General features: G+C 41.3%; 1 protein-coding gene and 1 long non-coding RNA gene across 8 annotated transcripts in view; one reads left to right on the top strand and one right to left on the bottom strand.

Moving 5' to 3' along the window:
- Positions 1-6983: 6983 nt before the first annotated feature.
- The window catches only part of LOC147871957 (ryanodine receptor-like), a 40751-nt gene continuing 21454 nt past the window's right edge, over positions 6984-26280 (bottom strand). For 2 of the 5 annotated variants that reach the window (XM_087359812.1, XM_087359819.1), the window contains one exon: positions 14165-19165. The gene's annotated coding sequence lies outside the window, so the exon portion shown is untranslated. Of the gene's footprint in view, positions 10271-14164; positions 19166-19649; positions 21462-26280 lie in introns of those variants that run through there. The other 3 variants (XM_087359814.1, XM_087359815.1, XM_087359813.1) reach the window with 3 other exon arrangements.
- Positions 19159-26280, top strand: part of LOC147871956 (uncharacterized) — a 29679-nt gene continuing 22557 nt past the window's right edge. For all 3 annotated transcript variants that reach the window (XR_015538144.1, XR_015538142.1, XR_015538143.1), the window contains exons 1-2: positions 19159-19300; positions 20138-20209. This is a non-coding gene — a long non-coding RNA (uncharacterized LOC147871956). The remainder of the gene's footprint in view (positions 19301-20137; positions 20210-26280) is intronic.

Genomic DNA, 26280 nt, shown 5'->3' with positions numbered 1-26280 from the left:
TGTTATAAGCCGTTTAGAAAAGCAAACAACGATAGGCACTGGTAACCTGATTACTCTTCCGCGCCTGAGCAAACATTCAGACGAAGGGGTGGGGCTTCAGCAAGGAAGGCAGAGGTAACTGAGATGTCCAGAACGACGAGCAGGGCACGCATATAATCTCATCCTCACCCCCACCCCGGAGTTCCCATTAATCTCGAGACCTTGCTCCCTCGCCTTGCCAGCGCGAAATTCCCTGCACCTGTCTCAGACCGGCCGGTAATAAAGGGAGCTGCCACGCTGTCACGTTCTCGTGACCCCCAGGAAGAGCTGCAGCCACGCACGACACCGCAACCGAGAAGTTAACTGCATACCACAAATCCGAAAGAAACATAAGATGAAATTTCGTCAACCAAGCATAAGGACGAAAGTGGACGAGCGTCAGTGAAAGTCGGAATTAACCCAGAAGCATCTGATTTACTTTGAGTTGAGTAGCCTCCGTGCTTCAAACTTCCTTGATAAATGGAACCCCCAGTTTTATGGAACGAAAACCACGATCTTGTTGGCAAAAGCACGTCATTAAACCTTATTATGAGCTACGTGAATCCGCTCCTCACCATCGTACGACATTTCTCCAGGATCCATTTCAACATTTTCGCCTATTCCCTCCAATCTAGGTCACGGTCTCTCAACTGGTACGTCCCCCTTCACGATCTCCGAATTGCATTAATGTGCATCGAATAGCAGATGTAACACGTTCTGTAAGCACGCAATTTCATCTCTTTATCTTATTAAGCCGCGAAATTCTCAGATAACGGATTGTATTTCTGTAGTAGGTACAGAATACGCCAATCGACAAATCTTGCAACTGATTCCACTGTTCTGTACTCAGAGCCTGTGTACCAGTTTCATAGTCGACCTCAGCTAGTGTTGGGGTCTTACGAGAACGGCAATGAAGGCGATAAACTTCATTATTATATGAAATTGATTGTAGTATCACAAGAAAGATTCTGCAAATGTGATTAGTTAGTTAATTACAATTAAATGAGTTCACTCAGAAACAAAGAAGCATCTGTACCTTAGGGACGAAACACTTGCAAGAAGAATTCGTGACGAGCAGAGCACTCCCGGGTTATTGATTTCAAACTGCTCTCTGCTAGTGGTTACTGGGGTAGAACTTCTGAAATGATTGGCGCCAATTTGACCTCTGGTTAGAAGAAAAGTAAATAAAATGAAATAAAAAAACATAGGAAATGACAGATACAAGATGGAACTACCGTAGTACGGTGTCTGACCCAGAGGGACGTGGCAAATGTCTATTGATTGTCCACGCTCAGGCCAGTTCAGTGCCCTCGGGAACACCACACGCTTGTCACTTCAACTTCTTCGAGGAAAACTTATTACTTTCTCTGCACTTATGTTTATTTTGATCTCGTGCTGGAAAGGAAAACTTATCAAAACGAATGAAATTTATTTTAAGTAATCTCCTGCTTGAGGCTGAAACAACCAAGAACTTGGTTAACAGGTGTAACAAATGAAGTCAACAGCGAAGAAGCGTTCTCATTCTGATATAAGCCCGACCACGTCCTTTTATCATCTGAAAATTAGATTGTCTGACGTAAAACAGGATTACTTCAAAGGAAATGTCTCCTTCCCCCCCCCCCCCCCCCGAGTTCCAGACATGCCTAACTGAATGGAACGGAGCACATCTTGAAAAATTGATATTCTCACGGCTCACCAAATACTTCCTTGCAGTTTATGGGACCAGGTTCATTGCCTTGCTCAACAGCAGTCCTTATCCCGTGTCATATAAACATATTGCACACCCTCGTATCACGTTCCTTTAAGATGCATTCAACATTATCCTCCTAACTATGACCGGATTTCCTCAAGGGTTTCTGCATGCATAACTCACGTCTCTTATGCGTGCTACGTGTCCCGTCAATCTCACTCTTATTTAGGTTAGGTTAGTCGTTCCTGAAATTCGTATAGACGCAGTTCGCATTTCTCTCAAATGTTGTGTTCAAAAATGAAGAGAGGTCTTGAACAGAAATGTTTGATGTACGACGTATTTGTACGGTGTTCTTCGTGGAGAGAATTGCCGTGTACAGGGACGATATAACAAAAATACGTTCTACGGGATCAGGGCAGCAGAACGCACAACTCACATTGGTACAATTTTCTTAAGGGCCAACCTTACAGAACCACAGTTACATACACAGGCTTTTGCCTCCAGATTGCGAAGTGAGATTACGATATTCTAGGTGGTTTCAGAAATCCAAATTCAAAAGACTCTTCGACCTTAAATTACTTAACGTGTGTATGGACACGCTGAAAAAAATAAGTGTAATGCAGAATTCGCTCCCTTTCGAACAACTTCAAGCAAATATCAAACACGAAATTTCGTATTTCACCACAGCAACTTTTAAGCGCGTATAGAAATATATTCTCACTACGTGAGGCATGTTTAGAGGCAAAGGATCGTCACTTCGAGACTCTTATATTAAATTAGGGAAGTTAAACCATTAGACAGCAGAATAGCGGGCTGCTGTGTGAGAATGCTTTTGTGTCAACTGTGGGATTCAGCATAACCATCAAATGTTTCCGCGTTTCGATGTGGTATCTCGCTACTGTGTTCTTTGTCCAAACAGGAAATTAGCGGCTACATCCGGAGCCAGTTGAAGCTCGGCTTTCAGTAAGTAACTCACGTTCACTGTCAATACAAACGCAGGGCCAGAAACAATACACTTCGCCGCCTTCAAGGGCTTTAAGGACCAAAGGATTCGACCTAAATGTTTACACTCCCATTAAATGCAAGCCCCCGAGCACAAAGTTACAATTTAAATTTCAAACGTCCTACGTTAAAGACGGGCGGTTTCCGTGCTGTCCTCAAGCTCTGATACATGTTTCAATATTTCAAGCGTACTTCAGGCTCCTGAGTTTCTTGAAGCTGTTCACAGGAAAACCACTTCATGAAGTTATGATGCCTATATTTGTCACACTGCTTCAGTAGCAATGGCAAGGCTATAAAGATTGAAATCAGTAATTATAAAATGTAATTACTCACTTATAAATGTAATTTAATTGAATAAAAATTTACTTGGATATTATCCATCGTCTAGTAATAAAACGTAAAACGACGTTTCGGAGATGGGGATTAGCTCTATCTAGTGGGCCCAACTGAGTAGGAACCTGAAGACGGAAATAGAACCCCATCTCCGAAACGTCGTTTTACGTTTTTTACGTTTTATTACTAGACGATGGATAATATCCAAGTAAATTTTTATTCAATTGACTCTTCACCATCGTCAAGAAGTTTTAGATTTGATATATAAATGGAATTTACTCGTATCTTAGGAAACAGGCTATTCAGACTTCATTAAACGTGCTCGCCAAGATACTGAAATCCCCCAACACAGACATTTTTATTACTAACTAAGAGCAATTTACTTTTTATTTATTTAACAGGTTTTACGATGTCATGGAAATCTTTCTGCGTTAACTTCGAACAGACCGAACAGAATGTACAAACACAATTTTTCTGTCCTCCTATTGTCTTCCTAGTCACCTTCTTCCAACTCATTCTCCCGCATCATTCTTGATACTTCTTGCATAATAATGCACAGAATTTAGAGGTCCTATTTTCGTAAAGCCCCCCCCCCCACAAAACTTTACTCGCGATTTTCTGTATAGCCCTAAAGCGAAGGGGGAGAAACGATTTATGATGGAAGACATTTTGAAAAATAAGTTGAAACTTCATAACTACGAACTGGACATGAAGCGTTGTTAACGCTAAATACAGCACTTACGTAAGATCGCTTTAACAATTTAACAGTAGAAATCGTAAGTAATCTCTGGCAATCGATCTTTGTTTGTAGTGAAATGCTGCTTACTGGTAGGAATTGTGTTTAAATACCCCAGAACAATTAGAACAGAGGATCGGAGAAATAAAGTACCTACGGAGGAGGAAGGAGACTCCGAGGACCTTCCTGTGTCCTGTTTTCTGTACACTGTACCAATTCTTACAGAAATTTTGGCACATTTATATCATCGCTAAATGGTTTTTCAATTCTAATTTCATTTCTTAATTCCTCCCAAACTTTTCCCTCGCAGCTTCAGATCATCCATGAGGAGCAAATGGCTCGTGTTCCTTCCGGTCCCACGAAATCGGCATTCACATTTGGACCACATTAACTCATGAATTAAGCGACAGACAGTCGCCCTGAAATATTGCTCTATTTATCTTTATGCGCCCTGATTGCATCAATTCCTCGTTTGCTTTCGACTGTATTTTTTCTGAATTTCTCCATAAACAACTTGCAGAATTTAACAATTTTACTGTTCACTCCTGTCAATTCCATTGACTTTGCTATCCAGCTGTGAGGAATACTACAAAGTGTCTTTTGATATTCAATCCATGCAATGTTTAGATAATTTCTTCTCTTATTGCAGTCTTCCAATTTTGATTTTGATATCAACAGTTGATTCTTCAAACCTTTATTTCCTAAATGGAACCCTTCTGCCTCACCTGGTAATAAAGTACCTTCTTTCATTGTCAAAATACTTCTGGGTTCAGTCTGAAAGAACCTTGTCGAAGACAGACATTTTCGGATTCACCGCCGTAAAAACCAAAATTCTACAAAAAAAAACCCTTAGCATTATTATTATTATTTAGCGTTCTGTCTGACGACAGGTCCATATGAACAGGATCCTTCCATCCTTTTCTCGGACTGGGACCTGTTCATATACGTTCTTGGCAGATGATCCAGAAGTGGTTTGCCATTGCCTTCTTCTGTGTGTGAATGGAGTAATTGTTGGGATGCCACGGAGGAAAACTCCGTGTTGCCTAGACCACGGCCTTGCCCAACACAAGTTATAAATTCGGGCACCGCCGGGAATCGAACCCGAGACCCCAGGACTACAAGGCCAGCGATCTAACCGCTAGACCACCGTGGCGGTGTTCCCCTTAGCATTATTGAACTATTATTGGGGTTATTTAATAATACTGCATTTTGGCGCGACCTGACATCTAAATAGCGCAAATTCTCTACTCCGGGCAGTGCGTAGTCCACCCATATGTTACACATATTTTAATTAAATTCAGTTACATAACTTACACCCTCGGGACTCCATTTCTACAGAGTCGCGTGTGAAATTGCTGCACTGGGGCGGACTGCCCTTTTCATTCAATCAGAAATTCAACCATACGTGAGTATAGTCTATTAGCTTGCTCACACTCTTCTATTATACCAAGTTCTGATACGTCTGATGTTTTGAATGAAAGGATCTTAAAATAAAATATAGAATTTGAAATATATTTTTAAATACAGTCATATATGCAAATCTGTGTCCCATTTCGTATATAAATATTTCTGACTTGATTGAAGGCAAGACTAATAATAATACTTTGAGTAACTAAAATTTCTTCCGTCGTCCTAACGCAGTCTATGACTCGGATATCCGCAACAAAATACGACTGTGAAGGGAGAACATAGACGTATCTACATAAAATCACGTACGTAATGTTATCTTATATTAAATTTATAAAATCGGTCTCAGTGGGAGTCTTTGAGGTTATATTTGGAAAATTTAAAATAGCTAGTATTTGTACTAGTGAAAATTATACATTGGAAATTTATAATTAAGCTTCAATAATTGTTCTGTGTATTAAGCATCTGAAAAATTTTGGCGTCGTGATTTATTCCTAGAACTTATTTCCCTCAAAATCTATTCAGAGCATTTCAGTTTTGCCTTGTCTGTATTTATTTTGATCCAGGGCTCAGTTTAATTTTGAAGGTGGCTGAAATCGACTCACAATCGTGTTGAGTGACTTAATTTGGGATAAGGGATGTCGAATCTTCTGGTTACGGGATTACAAATGAAGATGTAAGCCTGTAACATTTTAATCATCTGCTGTTATTCTTGCGTTGGTTGCAGATAAAACACAATGGCCTATTTACAGAAGGCAGCTCAGACAGTAGATCGATTTAGAGTAAACGTTTCAGCTGAATGTCAGAATTACCTCATTTCTGTCTTCTGCCGAGGGACTACATTTTGCATCAAGAACAAAGGACAATTGAGATCTGACTAAGGAAATTTAAAATCAGACTGGCATCAAGATAAAGCAGGCCACGTTCAATCAGCGCGACCCATGAACTCCTGTTATTTGGTGAAGTGATGTGATTCGATTACTGGAAGGAAATCTTTCAGATCCTATTGATATATCCACTACTTCGGAAGGAAACTGGAGTCAATGCTCAAGTTCCTCCTTTATCTTCGATGTCTTCCACTGCTCTGCATGAAGTTCCAGCGAGAACCCATCAGGCAAGATATTTGGAAAGAGCGCACGAATCGAGCAGAGGACGAGGCTTGGTGAGAGGGTTCATTCAGTAGCGACAACAAGAAAAATCATTTTGAATATTCAGCTAAGAGCGGTTTGTCCTTCACTTTATGATCCGAATCTTCCGGTAAAGATTTCTGAATTCAAAGAGAACGAAGCCCTCCTTATCTTACGAGTGACAAGGCTCTATTTTATCCATTTTCTTCTGCTCTTGTCAATACGCATTGAAGTCTGCACACTGCTCGCTGGCTGATGGCGTCCCTGAACACCTTCCATGGTTTCCCATCCACATTAAAATATAAAGCACTATTAACTGGTGTTTTGTGTGGGTATGAAACTGATTCGCTCGCCTTGAACATAAACTCTGTTTGACGGCGTATGAGAGGAGATTGCTGACGACAATTTCTGGACCGAAGTAAGAGGAAGACGGAAGAATGTTTCACAATCTATACCTTTTACCTAATACTTATACTGAAACAGAACGAGTGCAAGGTTGGCGTAGTACACTTCTGGCATGGGAGACATAAGAAATGCGTGTAAAATATGAGTTGAAAACCTAAAAGTAAGACATAACTTGGGAGATCTAAGCCATGATGGAAGGATATTAAAAAAAAGGATCTTGAAGAACAGGGCGTTTTTTGATACAGACGTTTATCTCAAGAAACGAGACCTTTTAAACAATATATTTAAATTCTGAATTTTGTACAAAGCGGGAAAGTTATTAACCAGATGAAAGACTACCAGTTTATGAAGAAGGGCTCCCATCTTATTCTTTTTGGTTTGATAACTCAGTGTTAATAAGGTTAGGTTCCAGAGCTCTGAATTCCACACTTTCATTTGTTTTGTTGCTTACCAGTTCCTTCCCGTCTTAGATCCAAATATTTTCGAGATCAGGCTATTTCGAAACATCTTAAATCCGTGCTTTCATCAGCTTTACCTGCACGAAACAAACTCCGTGGGGCTGAGTCCTTCTCGAAATCCGAATGGTCGCTCAGCTAGCCAGGAACTACGAACGTTTATTTATTACCGTGTTCACAAGAGCCAGCCACCGGCTCCTGTTTTGAGTCAAGATGAATCTAGCCGACATCCTCACACCATATTTACTGAGACCGATCTTAATATTTCAAATTTTTACCTTTCGATTCTGGATTTGGATACATTTCGGCAACCATCAATAGAGCACGGCGACCGGCTCGATGCAACGTACACAGACAGCGCCGATCTGTCGCTTCAGCGTTATTAAAATGAAAAAAAAAAATCTTGCTCCACGTAGTCGGAAATTATGACTCGATTAAACGCATCATGTTTCGAGAGGCCTCTGCAATATTCTGGCAGTGCCCGTAGGCCGGATGAACTGACGCAGAAACTGTTTCTACGCTAAAAGCTAAGCGTCGTCTGTCACATCCTGCGGAACGCGCTCTCAAAAGCCTTATTTAACGTGCATTCCGTCATCGGAATTACAAACACTTTGAAATCCCTCCATAATGACATCAAAGAACCACTTACATTACAACAGACGTAAGAGCAGGAGAGGCGAGGTACAGGTAGCGATCTTCAGCACTAAATTCAGGTAATGTGGCCTTATTTGGACGTCACCAGATGGCCAATGGCCACAGTTTAACTTCATGTCTTAACCGATATGTTGTGAAATACATGCAATGAGACTCTCTGTGCAATTTAAATTACACTGTTAAATGGTCTACGAAATAAAGTTAAAGGGGCCCGGGAGGGGGGGATACCAATGGCAGCTTCAGAGCCCTTGCGAACCACAAGCCTGAGTGCGCAGAAGTTACCACTAAGTTTCAAATGTCGTGGGTGCAGGGAACATAAGTTCTTGTAACACGTGTAAAATAAATATGGCGTCAGTCTGTCCGCCCCCAACTCACCCTGGGGCAGTTACTTTGGCCCTACAATGCGCATGACAGACTTCAAAATATACCCACGCCTCTTTGAGTGACAATCTGTTAAGGTCAATTGTACCGACACATTTGCTTAATAACCTCAAACACGTCTTATTTTAAGATAGATCCGCAGTGAAACATGTTTAAGAGATATATAATGCCAAAACGAAACATTTTTTTTAAGATTCGTTATTTTGAAATTATCGAAGATATTTTATTTTTGTAAATAGAACTCTACAGAATTTGTGTGCGAGGATTAAAATGAAATTCGAGAAGAGCTCAATTTTCCTATCACTTTCATTCCGATAAACCTCTAGTAAGACGTCTCCTTTTAAAGCACTATTTTGTGAACTAGAAATTGGGAAGCACTTTCAAAAGTGCTGTTAAAATAATGTCTTGTACTTTTGTTGCCAAGTCTTGACAAAGAAGTTTTAATAAACACCTCCCACACCCAAAAAGATTTAGAGACCCTAATCAACTGATGAGCATAAAATCTAATTTAATCCCTGTTTCTTGAGCCATATTGGAGATAAAACACGCGAACCGACACGTCCTGTTCATTGCCTTGAGCAGTTCTTGTGAATAACACGTGTCTGCTGATGCAAATGATTTTGAAATATAAAAACCACAAATTCTCACGTGCTTTCCAATTATAACAGAAGGAAGGCACACAGACATAAAACCCATTATGAACGTACAGTAGCGCGTAATAAAAGTTACCAAATCAACAATTCGCCTCATCAAATATTCAACATTCACAATGTCTGGTTCAGATACACAAACCTCTCAGTCAACAAAACCACATCGTTGACACCTCAAAATTGTGAATGTGTCACCTCTAATAATGGTCTGGAAGGACCGAAACTCGTTTGGCTAAGTGAATACACGCCTAAAAGAGCAGGTAAAAGTTGCTGATTTGATAATTTGTTGCTGTTATCACTGACAGTTCGCGCCTCGAAATCCTGCGGCAAAAACTGGAAACATTCTTTTAAAGTGTCCACTTTGCAATTCAAAGCTTCTTGTCTCTGAAATGTAAGGATTAATTAGCGCACGCAAACAGAAATCAACACGTGTACATGAATCGCGTAAAAACTGGAGGGATTTACTAATTTTGCGACGCTGTATCATGTGCAGAGATGTGGTGTTCAGTCAGACATATGAAGATGTAGAAACAGCGGCCTCTTCAGGAGGATTCGTGCCAGAACGGACTGACGAAAGGCGAGAAGTACAGCCGGCCATTGCTCGGATATTCCCATTCGATGTCTTGGTTTGAACAGTAAATGAATTTGTTTTCTTTTACCCGCGAACTAGTGACGTACTCGAAACGCACAGTTTCGTCCCGGCTACTGTAGAGTCCACGTTAAGCGCTTGAATTGGTTCCCATCTGGTACGAAGCCCCACAGCGCACAGATGCGCGTATTTAACGTGTTTCAACTTAACCGCAGTTATTAACACGAGCAGAAATATTACGTTCGGTTTGAAAACCATATTTGGTGAGTAAACAATAATACACGATTTGATAACACATCTGCCATATTTCATAGCTCTTTGTGGGGGGTAGGGGGTAGGAAGGGTAATTATTAAACACGAATTGCATGGGGTAGGCTGAAACACCACAACGCACCCCAATTATGTCGGATTAGCCACGTCACGTGTTTTAAACTCGCATACAGCGTATTGTAGCAAGCGATAGGAGCGTTTAAACATGTTTCCCCAGTTAATCCGTCGTTTGCTTATAAGATACAACTCCCTGAATTATTTGATTGTACAGCCCTCGTTAAAATAGTTTACTTGAAAACGAACCTACGGCAGACAAGAGTTAGCTGATACACGGGCGGTCTTTTTGAAGTACAAGACAAACAGCCAGGAAATACATACAAGCCCACGATGTGGATCATCAGCTTTACTGCAAATTCCATTTCTCCCCTCTCCCGTAGTCAGAGATGAGGCAGCGGGGGCTAAATCTGCCTCGCCGTCTTCCAGCACGCGAACAGTAAAATGGATTCTTCTTAATTGGTTCCTTGTCACCGTGGTTGAGGATGGCAGTGGTTTTCTTCAGTGCGACCGGAATCAAGCCACAAAAGAGGAGAGGCAAGGACTACATTAGAAATAATTACTTATCGGATGTGATAATTGTATAACCGGACTGGTTCCGCATAAACCCCCATGGATGTTGTGTCCTTTTTAAAGAGAAAACACTCACTCAGATAGTAAACAAGTCTTCCGCAGATTTTGTAGCCAGAACTTTCATTATCGTGCTCACAACCTCCCACGCTGCACCCTTGAGATTCATTTTAATATTATCCTCCCACCTGTGACTAGGTTTTGAAAGCCGTTTCCCACCTTCAGATTTTCCGATCAAAATCTTTTAAGGATTTGCCTGCTCCTTTCTGTATGCCCAGCCCACCGTGTTTCTTCCTGATATCAATATCCTAATAGTATGAATACAGGCCTACTATTTGTCACGCGTCTGGTTTCTGCTTGCAGAAACAAAAGCCCGCGTTCATCCCGCATTGAAACTGCTCTGTAATGCGACTGAAAGACATCCAGATTCACTCGTGAGCTCCCCCGCAAACTGTTTGAGAGAAAATCAGGTTAACGACGCATTTACAGAAACAAACGCATCGTAATCCAGCAAAGTGCTTCAGTCTAAAGCGGGGATCATCAACCTGCGGTCCGCGGGCAGGATTCGGTCCACAGCACCTCTCCACGTGGCCTCTCCAAAGTACAATACAAGGCACAATGTAATGTACTGCGTTTTACAGAGGGCGCAGGTCACGTCAGAATGTCTTCAGGAAAGAATCCGATCAGCGTTCCTATGCACTGTGGACAAGTTAACGTGTTACTCACTTGTTGGTGTATGTCGCTGTGAGCTCGACAAATCAAATTTTGATTTTCGAAACATTTGGACAACCTTTGTACAGCTATCAAATAATTTCCACAGATTATCTTTCCTTATGAATACTTAAACATTTTATCACTCAGTCCAATACAGGTCTCAGGTTATTCATAGAACTGACATTCAAATAACTACTAATCCGTTCCGACATTCAACTCCTTGACAATTGTGGACGTGAGGTTATTTTAAACCTGTCAGAAAAATTGACACTTCCCAAAATCAGTACAGAACTTTCTAAACAGGAAAAGTAATTTTTAACTCTGCTGGAATCAGGTGTTATATAAAAATATGGCCGTGTCATGGCCTGCGGCATGTCTGTACAGGTCAGAGTATGGCACATCACTCAGTGTAACGTCAGAGAAATTACATGCTTTCCACGTACGAGGTGCGTCCTCAAAGTAAGTTTCCCACTCGTCCCACAGCTAGCAAACCTTATATTGCGCGAAGCGACTGTGCGTACGTGATAGAGCAATGACGTAGCATGGCGCATGCACTAACGGCACTTCCCGCGTTCTCACATTAGCATCGTTGCAGCTGTTGAAGATGGAGGTTCTTATTCCAGCTCCCGCCGACTGTGAAGTGCCGTCAGTGATAACGCTAGGCCGCACACGGCTCGACGGACAGCAAGTCTCCTGCAGGAGTTCAGCTGGGAGGTGTTTAATCATTCACCCTAAAGCCCGGACCTCGCTCCCAGTGATTTCCATCTTTTCCTACACCTCAAGAAATTCCTGTCCGGTCAGCGTCAGCGTTTTGAGAATGACAGAGAGGCGGAGATGGTTGTCACACAGTGGTTCCAATCCCAGGCGGCAGACTTCTACGACACAGGTATTCAAAAGTTGGTCCCACGGTATGACAAATGTCTCAATTCCGGTGGCGAATATGTTGAAAAATAGCTGGACACTTGCTGTATCTGTTGCAATAAATATTTCCATGAAATTGTGTCTTGTTTCTGTAAACAGCCCCAGGGAAACTTACTTTGAGGACGCGCCTCGTATTAAAACAAAACAAACCGACGTCCCGTCTAAGAATCACGGATGTGCATTTACTTGATATGACGCGAATTGGAATTTGAAAAGCGAACCCAGATTGTAATATTAGGTTTTGTTTCGGTTACGTTGAGATAATTGTATGATCCGTCTGTAGTAGCAAATATTTCAATATGGCCCACTTCCCGTTCAGGCTGGACCAGCCGAAAACATAAAGGGCCGCCATTGTCGCAAATGACGTGTCATGTTGCGATTTCACTGGCATGATGGAATAATGTAATCAAATTCCGTTTTTGGGAAAACTCCATCATATTTAGCCCCAGTTATATTAAAATAATTTAACCCGAAATTTGATAGTCCTTGCCAAAATCTGTCCCAACCAATATCAAGCGGCATGACCCAAACGTAACAAACTGGCGAAAGATGCAGATTCACGCAGAATGAAATTCGCAGGAGGAAGTGGACCGTCAGAACAACGAAGCTTCACCAACGCAAACGCGTGTCTTAAACACCACGCATTACAGCAGAATGAAGAAGCTTTATGCGTCTTCTGGGTTGTAGCCAAGTGCAGTCTGGTAGCCGAGACAGGCGAGTTCATTAGTAGCGGAGGGGGGGTCTCAGCTGCGGTGACTCACCGATCTGTACACGGCTAGAGCTACAAACCAACTGAAGCTGACACCCCTCTAGCGCGTGATTCGGACGAGTCCATCTCATACGACGCATGCGCATAGCTTCTAAACAGGCAGAACCAACTTCGTTGCTAATCTTGCTCGCTTGTTTTTATGAACGACAAACCTCAACTCTGCTACTGTTGTCTTCCATAACACTTGGTGTCATATAAGTCTTTTTGGCAAGAAAAGTATCAAACTCCAGATGGCCCTAATGCACTTTGTTTACGTCAAATTTAAAGACGACTGGTGTCCATAGTAATAAAAGTTTTTTGTTAGTCGTGATGAATAATTGGTTGTCAGCTTACTGGCTTGTACTAATACGCTATTGTAGAAACGGAAATTTTCGCTACGTGTTGTGGTTCAGAACAGCAGTTGTCAGGAAAATGTTGGGAAGGGACGAAGCCTAACTTCCGCACCTTTTATAGCCCCAAACGTCGTTGTGCAGGCTTCAAACCCAGTCTGCTGAAAAGTCACGTGTAACTGTAATATAGAAACAAACATAATTCTGTGTCATGAGTTGGACGCTACAAATATCTTCCTGGTAACCATTTCAACACTCGCCTATTTTTCGCATTGTTGGGTTTGTGTTGCAATAATCGCGTTACCTTGAAGAACATATCAGTTATTCGTTTTTATTCCTTAAATAGAATGGTTCATTTTAAAGGAAAATCATATGTTGGCCGAGATTGTTTGAAGATAATATTTTAATGTAAGAGACGGATTGAGAAGTAAGGACCTTCATAATCTTTACTCTTCACTTCATATTATTATAATGGTTATGTACCTGGAGATTTAGGCGAAGGTAGAAGGATAATATTAAAATGTAATCTCAAATAAACTTGGTGTGATCGCGTTGATTGTTTGAAATACCCAGATACTGTCCAGTGGTGGGTCTTTTTGAAGTCGGTTAGGTTAGGTTAGGTTCACGAAAAATTAAGATATTTCGATAAACGTTCCTAAAAGATCCTACGCCGTTGGAGTTTCTCAGTTTTGTTACTGATAACGTCTGATAAATCCAGTCATTTACCCTGTCTACGAATATTGTGTGACGTGTTCATTGTCTGATAGTTCATGAAATGAAAGCCACGTTTCATCTTCAAAACTTAATTTATTCATGCTCTATTTTCTTTGTAAACGAGAAAATATGTGATATATTCAATTTTTAGTGTTTAGACTAAAAAATTATTTCTACTCTGATTTTGCAGATGATGTAACGTTTTCGTTGAATATGTAAACATAACCTAAATTTATTTACAGTTAGTTACGTATTTACGAAACATGAGTTGAAAACGTGCTAATGACGGGGGCAAAGCCCCTCCCCCTTCCCTGACCACCTGTTCCCTGAATAACACTGAACTCAGGCACATTAAACAGTTGAAGGAAAATGTTAATAATCTTGAAGAATTTAATTCTGTAAAAGAAGCTAATTTGAAGTACATTGATGAACTGATAATGTCAGAATGCTGTTAGCGAATGAATCCTTGAATGATATTTAAGAATCCAGTCCGTACCGCGAAGAAAACACTTCACTTCACCATTACAAAGATCAACTGGCTAACGCTGTTTAAGAAATTGATCGCTGATTACGGCGAGAACCACACAAAACCCATAAAGACAAGTGTTACTGATTGTTGGAGTAGGTGGTACGTATAGTTACCATTCCATTTAAAGGGTATAAAAGTAAAGTTTGGTGGTATTACTGCATCCATCTTCAGGCCGATATTTAAAGATTTCACAGCGGTGAGTATGAAGATTTCTGTCTTCTTTTGATGTTGAGCTGTGTAGTCAGGTAGATGTTTACTAACGTTTCGGAGGTCATACTGACTCCATCTTCAGGGCGATATTTGAGATTTTCACAGCGTTGAGTTTGAAGATTTCTGTCTTTTGGGATGTTGAGCTGTGTAGTCTGGTAGGTATTTACTAATGTTTCGGTGGTCATACTTTCTTCCATCTTCAGGGCGATATTTGAGATCTTCACAGCGGTGAGTTTGAAGATTTCTGTCTTTTGGGATGTTCAGCTGTGTAGTCTGGTAGGTATTTACTAATGCTTCGGAGGTCATACTGCCTCCATCTTCAGGGCGATATTTGAGATTTTCACAGCGTTGAGTTTGAAGATTTCTGTCTTTTGGGATGTTGAGCTGTGTAGCCAGATAGATTTTTACTAACGTTTCGGTGGTATTACTGCCTCAATCTTCAGGGCGAGATTTGGAGTTTTCTCAGCGGTGAGTATGAAGATTCCTGCCTTCTGATATGATGCGCTGTGTAGTCTGGTAGATGTTTTTCTAACGTTTCGGAGGTATTACTGCCTCCATCTTCAGGGCGATATTTGAAGTTTTCACAGCGGTTAGTATGAAGATTTCCGTCTTCTGGGATGTTGAGCTGTGTAGTCTGGTAGGTATTTACTAATGTTTCGGTGGTCATACTTTCTTCCATCTTCAGGGCGATATCTGAGATCTTCACAACGGTGTGTATGAAGATTTATATTTTCTCGGTTCTTGCGCTGTGTAGTCTGGTAAATGTTTTCTAACGTTTCGGAGGTCTTACTGCCTGTCATACAGAGTCAGTTCCGTGCAGAGCTCGAGTCAGCCAAAGACCGCATTCCACAACCAGACTCATGCATAGGAACGAACTACATCTCCTGCAATATAGGCATCCCTTCCTTACCACCCCTAAACAATGTACGTGACTGTAGTGATCAATGGCGCCCGACGACTAAACCGCCTATATATATCACACCAGTCTTCCCTCCGCCACATACAAACAGACGTGACGGAATTTGTTATTTTTCGAAACCAGAAACAAGTGTCAAGATCCGAGTTTCTTTCGACACTGCGCGTAGAAAATAAGTTTAAATATTGCAGAGCCGAGTGAGAATTCCATATGTCAGTAATGTTGAATTGTTCCTTGTCCCTTGAAGCGAGATCTCGTCTGAATCGTATTTAAGAATTCGGTCCGTACCGCGAAGAAAACACTTCACTTCACCATTACGAAGATCAACTGGTTAACGCTGTTTAAGGAAATAATCGCTGTTCGTAATGAGATTTGTACAAAACCAGACAAGGCTGTCGGTGTGCTTAAAAACCGCGCTGAACGAGTGTGGTCCACACTTTCTAGCTCAGATGGATGTGGGTGGTTAACTTGCCGCTGCCGGGAGCTTCATACTCGAGTAAAAGAATCTCTTGTAAACTTAACAACTGGAATGCAGAATGACAAATGCATGGATGATGTAGCTAAGAGAGAAATCTCTGTCCATTACGCATGTGCAGTTGGGTCACTGAATGAACTGTCCTTGTACACTGCGAGGTGTAAGCAGTAGCGACCGCGATGTACAGCCATGCACAAAACTACCGCATCCAACCGCTTGTCTGCAGGTTAGCCTAGCTTCAGGGACTAGCTAAAGGATCGGCATAAAAGATAGGTGAAAAGGAAAAGATTGACAGTGGAACCACGGTTCCGGAGAATCTGACGTAAATACGTCTTTGTATTTGAGTTATATTTAGGCAATGAATACAATGAAAGGAAGTTTATATATTGGCTTTATTCTAAATACTCCCTTTATAAATGCTTTTCAATTGAGTATCTCTGCATAGTATGACGGAACTGCGCAGACTTCATTTACTGATCATTTTACATATAAGTTACATTACCCTTACTCTCAGCATTCAGGAGGAATGAACGTTTAAATGTGTCTCGGCGCTGGATCATACAAACGCTGATTTGCCGAATCACCCTTCCGTATGGACGTATTTACGTCATTAAAGTACACGCTCCTTCTCAACATGGCAACGCTGGAGACTGAAGGCCAAGCAGAGTAGCGAAGCGATTTCCCCCCCCCCCCCCCGCCGGTCAGCTGACTTAGTGATTCATGTGCGTGTTGCAACAAATCTGGGCTTTGCCGGCCGTGAGATAAAATCTGGTTGAAAAATAAGAAACACGTACACGGCCCAACAAAGCAGAGGACCACCATCTGTAATTTTAACACTTTACGAAAATTATTGTATAATATACCTCGTGCGCCTGACTGCTGCGATCGTGGGATCGAGTCCCACTCAAGGCCGATCACTCATGCAAGGAGATCACAAAGAGATCAGTCATAAAATTAACGAAGAAGGAAGAAAGAAAGGCCTAAAGAGAGAGAGAGAGAGAGAGCGGAACAAAGAAGCAACGAGGAATCCTAGGAGGGAGCGTAGCTTCGTCAATGTAGAAAGGCGAGAGAGAAAGAGAGAGCCACACTTGGCCCAGCCGATCAAGGCCACATAATTGTACTCCTACACGGAACTATCAGCGTCACAACGCACTGCAGGTCAGGGCTGAAGAAACCCAATCATACACGATGGGAGATTGGCTTCGATTCCCGGCACCATTGCTACTTGGAAAAATGTCTTCGCAAAGACCGATTGTGGACAGTGACACTGAGAACCAGATGCGTCGTCAGAATTTGCAATCAGACGAAAAAAAAACACTTTCAAAATTCACAGCCGTAGTTCGGCGAGTTGCCACAGAATCGCTGTGACCCAGACAGTAATATACGAAGCAACGCAAAATCTCTTATCAACCCCGATCGTTATCATGGAGACGACTTGTGTTTTCTCTGAGATTATGAACTGAATTTGTACACAGACGAACTTCGGTCTTCAAGAAACGTATCGCCTCCATCTTCAGTGTAGAGTTTTCTACAACAGCGTAATTCATATTGGTAAGTCCCGAAAACAAGTCACGCTTAGGCCTATCTGCTCGTACCGAGAATGAGACTTCGCGTCCCTGACGAAAGCTGCGTCGTTAGCCTGAACCTCCGACCGATTTACCCCGTTCGAGACAGCAAGACGTAAACTCAAACAACGGACGCGAGAGCTTTGCAAGGAGCCACGTACCTTATCAAACGCACGGACGCAAATACTTTCCTATTGATGGAGTATTTCAATAATTCAGAACACGCTCCGTCCATTTTGTTGAGGAGAGAAGAAGGCACGACGTTTTAAAACGCGCCAAAGCTCGGCATCGACGTTCGACTTTTATATTTTTGACATAAATACGTCTATATTTTCGGGTCAGTTCATTCGGCAAAAAGTGAAACGAAAACAAAACGAAAAAGTGAAACGAAAACGTGTAACTGCATTGTTATGTTACCTTGGAAACGTCAATTGTTTATCAACAAATTGACAATAATGGTCTTAATCAAACTTTACTGAATTGTAAAGCATGTATAAAGGTAAATATTTAGAATAAAGCCAATATATAAACTTCCTTTCCGTATAGACGTATTTACGTCAAGTTCTCCGGAACCGTGGTTCCACTGACAACTTTCTCCTCGCAACTAAAGCAGATGGCGTGAGAGAGAGTTTAAAGCAGAGAATTCAACGTAGAGGCGGGACAGAGACCGGTCTACGGTCCACTGCCTGCAGCGAGCGATACCACGTTCTGTCCCGCTGATATTAACGTGCGAACTCTGGGGATTGCCACAATAAATTTTGACCTGGGACGCTCAATCAGATGTTCCAGGGGCGCTGTCATCACTTTGCGTGCGTGGAGAGGGCTGATAAGGGACCTGTTTCGGGATGTTGTGAACACGGTAATGAACATTGAAATGCCGTAAAATATGAGTATTTTGTGGAGTCATTGTCAAATTCCACTAAGTACTTTACTCAGAATCACACTAGATCTTTTTTTTCTTTAGGGGTTAAATACCAAGTTTCACACTCCTATAAAGTAATTTGCTTTTGCATTTTGAATGAGAGAAATTCAGATGGAAGATTCCGAACTGCGGGTGTTCTCCGAATTTAAATGCCTTTAAGGAATAATTTTATTAACACTGTCCTTCGTCAGATGCTTTTGATTTCGAAATATCTGTCGTCTCTTTGTGTGACGGGTACTTAAATGGGATTTTAAATACTGTTAAGTTGGCTTAATCGTATTGATGGAGTGGCCTAAGACATGAATGTGGTTGCACGCGGTCCGAATCACTGAAGCGAGAATCGAACTCAGGACAGGGACCCCAAGTCTAGCCCGAGATCCCAGGAACGTCACCGACCTTGCAAAAGCGATCGTGGAACAGGTTTTCGTTGTGGCAAGCGATAGATGGGCGAGCATCGAACTCAGGACAGTCTCAAGTAGTCGCAGATGGAAATACAAATTATAATTCGAATCTTTAGGATGCTTAAAGTTTAGATTAAATATTATAGTAAAAGGTAGACGTAATAAAATCATGTGGATGTGCGTTCGGAGTATTGGTGACACGCAGTCTGCGTCGGGGACAAGACTACCTGTCAGGGGCGTGGCTTTCCTTCCTCTCTCGTGATTGGCCGGCTTCAGTTTGTAGTTGCTAGCCGCCATGATGGGTCGTCCTTGTGAAGCTCTAGTCTTTCAGATTGTGTGGTGGTGCTCGTGTGTTTAAACTGTGAACAAGTGTGCGTAATTATGCAGTGATACATCATAACAGAATACATAAATCGAGAGTTTTACCTTCTTTTAATTCTTGAAGATCACCCAGCTCGCTTTGTAGCAGACCTGCAGCTATATCAGCAGTTAAGGCTGGTTATTACATACAAGTGTTTCTTACTGTCTGACTGTACAGCATTAATTTCGTTCTCTCGTTATGTGATTTATTTGTTCTGGTTACGATTCCTTTCATAGTTCGTGCTTCTCGATTAAACGTGTAAAAGAGGTCCATAGATCTGCGTGTTTGAATTAGCTGTAGATGAATCATAAGACGGATTTCGCGGCCCTCCTTTTGTTGTTCAGTCTTTGGATCCTTACCAGAGTAAAGAAAGCCGTGATTTTAAGTGGAAATTTTATGAAAAGGCTCGCCTGAAACACGGCTGCCCACGAAACCCATTAAATTACTGGGTGATGTGTTTGAAAATTATCATTTCGTGTTACCTCGTACGAAGCGTGTGTATGCCTCCTCGCCCTGATGATGGAAGGAGTAAGCTCATGTGAAAAGTCTGTCATCTTCAGTGCATGTGGTTCTTGTGGTGGATGAGGTGGCACTGGGGCATGTTTATTCTTTGATCATTTCGGTGTTCCTCCGTCTGTATAATTCCGCTGCCGCCTCATTCCATCGCAAGTACCAAGAATATGTCTCTTTCGAGTGGGTGCCGCGTAGCTGTTAAATATCGCCGCTCGACTGTACTTTTGTAACTATTACACACGATCAAGTTCACTGGCGTAGGTTCGTAGAACGTAAATTATCGCATAAATAAATTCGTCTGCGCTACAAATGGCTTGCTTATGCCCCCCCCCCCCCCCCCCCCCCCCCCGATGCAGAGTTTTTCCTTTATCATGCTGAGCAGATACCCTGACGAAGTATTCTGGAATGGATGCTAATAATTTTCTTCTCACTTCGTATTATTCTGTGTTTCTTTCAGAGATGTCCTTATCGTCAACAGTGCGGCCGATAACGCGTCTCTTAAGTGATATCTGGATACCAGGCAACAGCAGTGAGTGTTTATTTAACAGTAGTTGAACCTATAACGAATAGTTACGTCATTGATCACAAAGCATTTTCGTTTGTATAGGACAGCGACAATCCTGATAGGTTTTCGTGGTTTTCCACAGTCCTTCGAGGAGCGTTCCGTAATTTTTCCTTGAATTAGACCACGACCGTTTTCTCTCAAATTCCTTCCAGCTTATTAATCGTAATATAATTCGATGTTGTGCATCTCGAGCTACGATTAGCGTCGTTAAATAAACCACAAGTAATAATAATCCGCGGTATGATTTACGGAAAGTAATGTTGTCAGTTCATGCATTGCACATAAAATTAAATTTTACAACCACGAAATTTCTATTGAATTACAACTTCGATCTTTCAGCTTTTCTGCACTGGGATGACAAAGATATGGATATTTAGCTGGCAACGATGAGTCTAAGGCTTATTGTAGCTCTGTGCTAGTCTCTTGTTTTAGAAGATTGTACCATAAAATCAAAGTTAGCGAATGTTTACTCCATAAATGCGATTGTGTGTGTTGTACATCGTGGCGTCACAGAAACCCGTATAATTACAAGTACGGAGGAGTTGTGTGTGACTTTCGACTTTCGATCGGCATCTTCCAGAGGCACAAATTCTAACAATCGTCGCCCGAAGGCTACGTGCATATTTCAGTCTACTGATAATTCGTATTCTGTAAGCAAATGCGCAGACGTCAAATCGAGGTGACTAGACACAAAGATGAATGCGTGGACAATCTATTTAGGTGTTCTGTACTTTGCAGGTAATGTGGAAATGCGACTAGAACGTGTTTGTCGGAGGGTTTTTTTTAATTATTAGCTGGTTTTTCTGAGTGCTTCCAAGCAAATACCAGGAATGTGCAGTGGTGTACAACGATTTGCTTAGAACGACATTTTACATTAGTCTATCAGTTCTTCTAAATAATATTTAAATATACAGTTAGTACCTAAATAAAAACGTCTTTATAGCAACAATCCATTTGTTAATGTTGTTTATTTTGAGCACATAAATTCATTGTGTGGGGGAAATGTAGATTTTTTTTTACCGTTAAAGTATATGGTGCATATAATTACCACTGAGACTTAAGGGTTATTAAAAACGGTCGCATACTCTTGAATAAAATAAGGTAATTTATTTCAAGTAACTCTCCGGAGAAAGAGCGCTGGCATATGTGATTTTGAGACGACTATTAGGCGTAGCTGGATAAGATCGTCATAAGAATTTTTGCCAACAAAGAAAGCCTGGAATGAAAATCGGAGAAATCGTTTCAAAATGTAAGCAGACCAACTTTGGCAGGACCGAAGGGACTTAGGCCACGATCTTGCGATTCATGGAAAATAATGTTAACAAATTGACCCTAGTGAGTTTTCAGCGAACCCACTGAAACACGAAGTAGATTTGTAGATATTTAAGAATCCAGTTAATACTTCAAAGAAAATACCAAACATCACAACTAGTTCAAGCCTCCCCAACTACCAAAATAAATTCACAGAAATAACAGCTACTTTAACGTTCTTGACGAATACATACGTACAAATACAAAGCGAGAGAGAAAATCGCCCAGGAGTGAACAGAATGTCTCCCATTTAATTATCCGTCAGGCTGCCTGTAAAAGGACATGATGCAGCTACTAACCAGTGAAATGTAAATGGCTACTGATATAACTGTTATTGTCAGTTACCAGTTCCTGTTATTTAAATAACAGCAGCAAACTGGTTACTGGTAATTCAGCTTGCCGACCTCAGCTACTGTTCAGTGAAACGTGATCGGTACCTCCACTAACAGCTACATGGCAGATACCAGTTCCACTAATTCAGAGAGTTGCTACAAATAACCAGTTATTGGAAAGTGCAGCTACTAACCAGTGAAATGTAAATGGCTACTGATATAACTGTTATTGTCAGTTACCAGTTCCTGTTATTTAAATAACAGCAGCAAACTGGTTACTGGTAATTCAGCTTGCCGACCTCAGCTACTGTTCAGTGAAACGTGATCACGATCTCCACTAACAGCGACATGGCAGTTATCAGTTCCACTAATTCAAACAGTTGCTGCAAATAACAGTTATTGGAAAGTGCAGCTACTAACCAGTGAAATGTAAATGGCTACTGATATAACTGTTATTGTCAGTTACCAGTTCCTGTTATTTAAATAACAGCAGGAAACTGGTTACTGGTAATTCAGCTGCCGACCTCAGCTACTGTTCAGAGAAACGTGATCACGATCTCCACTAACAGCGACATGGCAGTTATCAGTTCCACTAATTCAAACAGTTGCTGCAAATAACAGTTATTGGAAAGTGCAGCTACTAACCAGTGAAATGTAAATGGCTACTGATATAATTGTTATTGTCAGTTACCAGTTCCTGTTATTTAAATAACAGCAGGAAACTGGTTACTGGTAATTCAGCTGCCGACCTCAGCTACTGTTCAGTGAAACGTGATCGGGATCTCCACTAACAGCGACATGGCAGTTATCAGTTCCACTAATTCAAACAGTTGCTGCAAATAACAGTTATTGGAAAGTGCAGCTACTAACCAGTGAAATGTAAATGGCTACTGATATAACTGTTATTGTCAGTTACCAGTTCCTGTTATTTAAATAACAGCAGCAAACTGGTTACTGGTAATTCAGCTTGCCGACCTCAGCTACTGTTCAGTGAAACGTGATCACGATCTCCACTAACAGCGACATGGCAGTTATCAGTTCCACTAATTCAAACAGTTGCTGCAAATAACAGTTATTGGAAAGTGCAGCTACTAACCAGTGAAATGTAAATGGCTACTGATATAACTGTTATTGTCAGTTACCAGTTCCTGTTATTTAAATAACAGCAGGAAACTGGTTACTGGTAATTCAGCTTGCCGACCTCAGCTACTGTTCATTGAAACGTGATCACGATCTCCACTAACAGCGACATGGCAGTTATCAGTTCCACTAATTCAAACAGTTGCTGTAAATAACAGTTATTGGAAAGTGCAGCTACTAACCAGTGAAATGTAAATGGCTACTGATATAACTGTTATTGTCAGTTACCAGTTCCTGTTATTTAAATAACAGCAGCAAACTGGTTACTGGTAATTCAGCTTGCCGACCTCAGCTACTGTTCAGTGAAACGTGATCACGATCTCCACTAACAGCGACATGGCAGTTATCAGTTCCACTAATTCAAACAGTTGCTGCAAATAACAGTTATTGGAAAGTGCAGCTACTAACCAGTGAAATGTAAATGGCTACTGATATAACTGTTATTGTCAGTTACCAGTTCCTGTTATTTAAATAACAGCAGGAAACTGGTTACTGGTAATTCAGCTGCCGACCTCAGCTACTGTTCAGAGAAACGTGATCACGATCTCCACTAACAGCGACATGGCAGTTATCAGTTCCACTAATTCAAACAGTTGCTGCAAATAACAGTTATTGGAAAGTGCAGCTACTAACCAGTGAAATGTAAATGGCTACTGATATAATTGTTATTGTCAGTTACCAGTTCCTGTTATTTAAATAACAGCAGGAAACTGGTTACTGGTAATTCAGCTGCCGACCTCAGCTACTGTTCAGTGAAACGTGATCGGGATCTCCACTAACAGCGACATGGCAGTTATCAGTTCCACTAATTCAAACAGTTGCTGCAAATAACAGTTATTGGAAAGTGCAGCTACTAACCAGTGAAATGTAAATGGCTACTGATATAACTGTTATTGTCAGTTACCAGTTCCTGTTATTTAAATAACAGCAGGAAACTGGTTACTGGTAATTCAGCTGCCGACCTCAGCTACTGTTCAGTGAAACGTGATCACGATCTCCACTAACAGCGACATGGCAGTTATCAGTTCCACTAATTCAAACAGTTGCTGCAAATAACAGTTATTGGAAAGTGCAGCTACTAACCAGTGAAATGTAAATGGCTGCTGATATAACTGTTATTGTCAGTTACCAGTTCCTGTTATTTAAATAACAGCAGGAAACTGGTTACTGGTAATTCAGCTGCCGACCTTAGCTACTGTTCAGTGAAAAGTGATCGGGATCTCCACAAACAACGACATGGCAGTTATCAGTTCCACTAATTCAAACAGTTGCTGCAAATAACCAGTTATTGGAAAGTGCGGCTACTAACCAGTGAAATGTAAATGGCTACTGATATAACTGTTATTGTCAGTTACCAGTTCCTGTTATTTAAATATCAGCAGGAAACTGGTTACTGGTAATTCAGCTGCCGACCTCAGCTACTGTTCAGTGAAACGTGATCACGATCTCCACTAACAGCGACATGGCAGTTATCAGTTCCACTAATTCAAACAGTTGCTGCAAATAACAGTTATTGGAAAGTGCAGCTACTAACCAGTGAAATGTAAATGGCTACTGATATAACTGTTATTGTCAGTTACCAGTTCCTGTTATTTAAATAACAGCAGGAAACTGGTTACTGGTAATTCAGCTGCCGACCTCAGCTACTGTTCAGTGAAACGTGATCGGGATCTCCACTAACAGCGACATGGCAGTTATCAGTTCCACTAATTCAAACAGTTGCTGCAAATAACAGTTATTGGAAAGTGCAGCTACTAACCAGTGAAATGTAAATGGCTACTGATATAACTGTTATTGTCAGTTACCAGTTCCTGTTATTTAAATAACAGCAGCAAACTGGTTACTGGTAATTCAGCTTGCCGACCTCAGCTACTCTTCAGTGAAACGTGATCAGGATCTCCACTAACAGCGACATGGCAGTTATCAGTTCCACTAATTCAAACAGTTGCTGCAATAACGAGTTATTGGAAAGTGCGGCTACTAACCAGTGAAATGTAAATGGCTACTGATATAACTGTTATTGTCAGTTACCAGTTCCTGTTATTTAAATAACAGCAGCAAACTGGTTACTGGTAATTCAGCTTGCCGACCTCAGCTACTCTTCAGTGAAACGTGATCAGGATCTCCACTAACAGCGACATGGCAGTTATCAGTTCCACTAATTCAAACAGTTGGTGCAAATAACCAGTTATTGGAAAGTGCGGCTACTAACCAGTGAAATGTAAATGGCTACTGATATAACTGTTATTGTTAGTTACCAGTTCCTGGTATTTAAATAACAGCAGGAAACTGGTTACTGGTAATTCAGCTGCCGACCTCAGCTACTGTTCAGTGAAACGTGATCGGGATCTCCACTAACAGCGACATGGCAGTTATCAGTTCCACTAATTCAAACAGTTGCTGCAAATAACAGTTATTGGAAAGTGCAGCTACTAACCAGTGAAATGTAAATGGCTACTGATATAACTGTTATTGTCAGTTACCAGTTCCTGTTATTTAAATAACAGCAGGAAACTGGTTACTGGTAATTCAGCTGCCGACCTCAGCTACTGTTCAGTGAAACGTGATCACGATCTCCACTAACAGCGACATGGCAGTTATCAGTTCCACTAATTCAAACAGTTGCTGCAAATAACAGTTATTGGAAAGTGCAGCTACTAACCAGTGAAATGTAAATGGCTGCTGATATAACTGTTATTGTCAGTTACCAGTTCCTATTATTTAAATAACAGCAGGAAACTCGTTACTGGTAATTCAGCTGCCGACCTCAGCTACTGTTCAGTGAAAAGTGATCGGGATATCCACTAACAGCGACATGGCAGTTATCAGTTCCACTAATTCAAACAGTTGCTGCAAATAACAGTTATTGGAAAGTGCAGCTACTAACCAGTGAAATGTAAATGGCTGCTGATATAACTGTTATTGTCAGTTACCAGTTCCTGTTATTTAAATAACAGCAGGAAACTGGTTACTTGTAATTCAGCTGCCGACCTCAGCTACTGTTCAGTGAAACGTGATCGGGATCTCCACTAACAGCGACATGGCAGTTATCAGTTCCACTAATTCAAACAGTTGCTGCAAATAACAGTTATTGGAAAGTGCAGCTACTAACCAGTGAAATGTAAATGGCTACTGATATAACTGTTATTGTCAGTTACCAGTTCCTGTTATTTAAATAACAGCTGCAAACTGGTTACTGGTAATTCAGATTGCCGACCTCAGCTACTGTTCAGTGAAACGTGATCGGGATCT

The sequence above is a fragment of the Zootermopsis nevadensis genome, unplaced genomic scaffold (genome assembly GCF_977971745.1).
Source record: "Zootermopsis nevadensis isolate Lab colony 2312 unplaced genomic scaffold, Znev_1.0 Znev_ptg000035l, whole genome shotgun sequence".
Taxonomy (NCBI): Eukaryota; Metazoa; Arthropoda; class Insecta; order Blattodea; family Termopsidae; genus Zootermopsis; species Zootermopsis nevadensis.
This window is presented reverse-complemented; position numbering and strand designations above follow the sequence as displayed.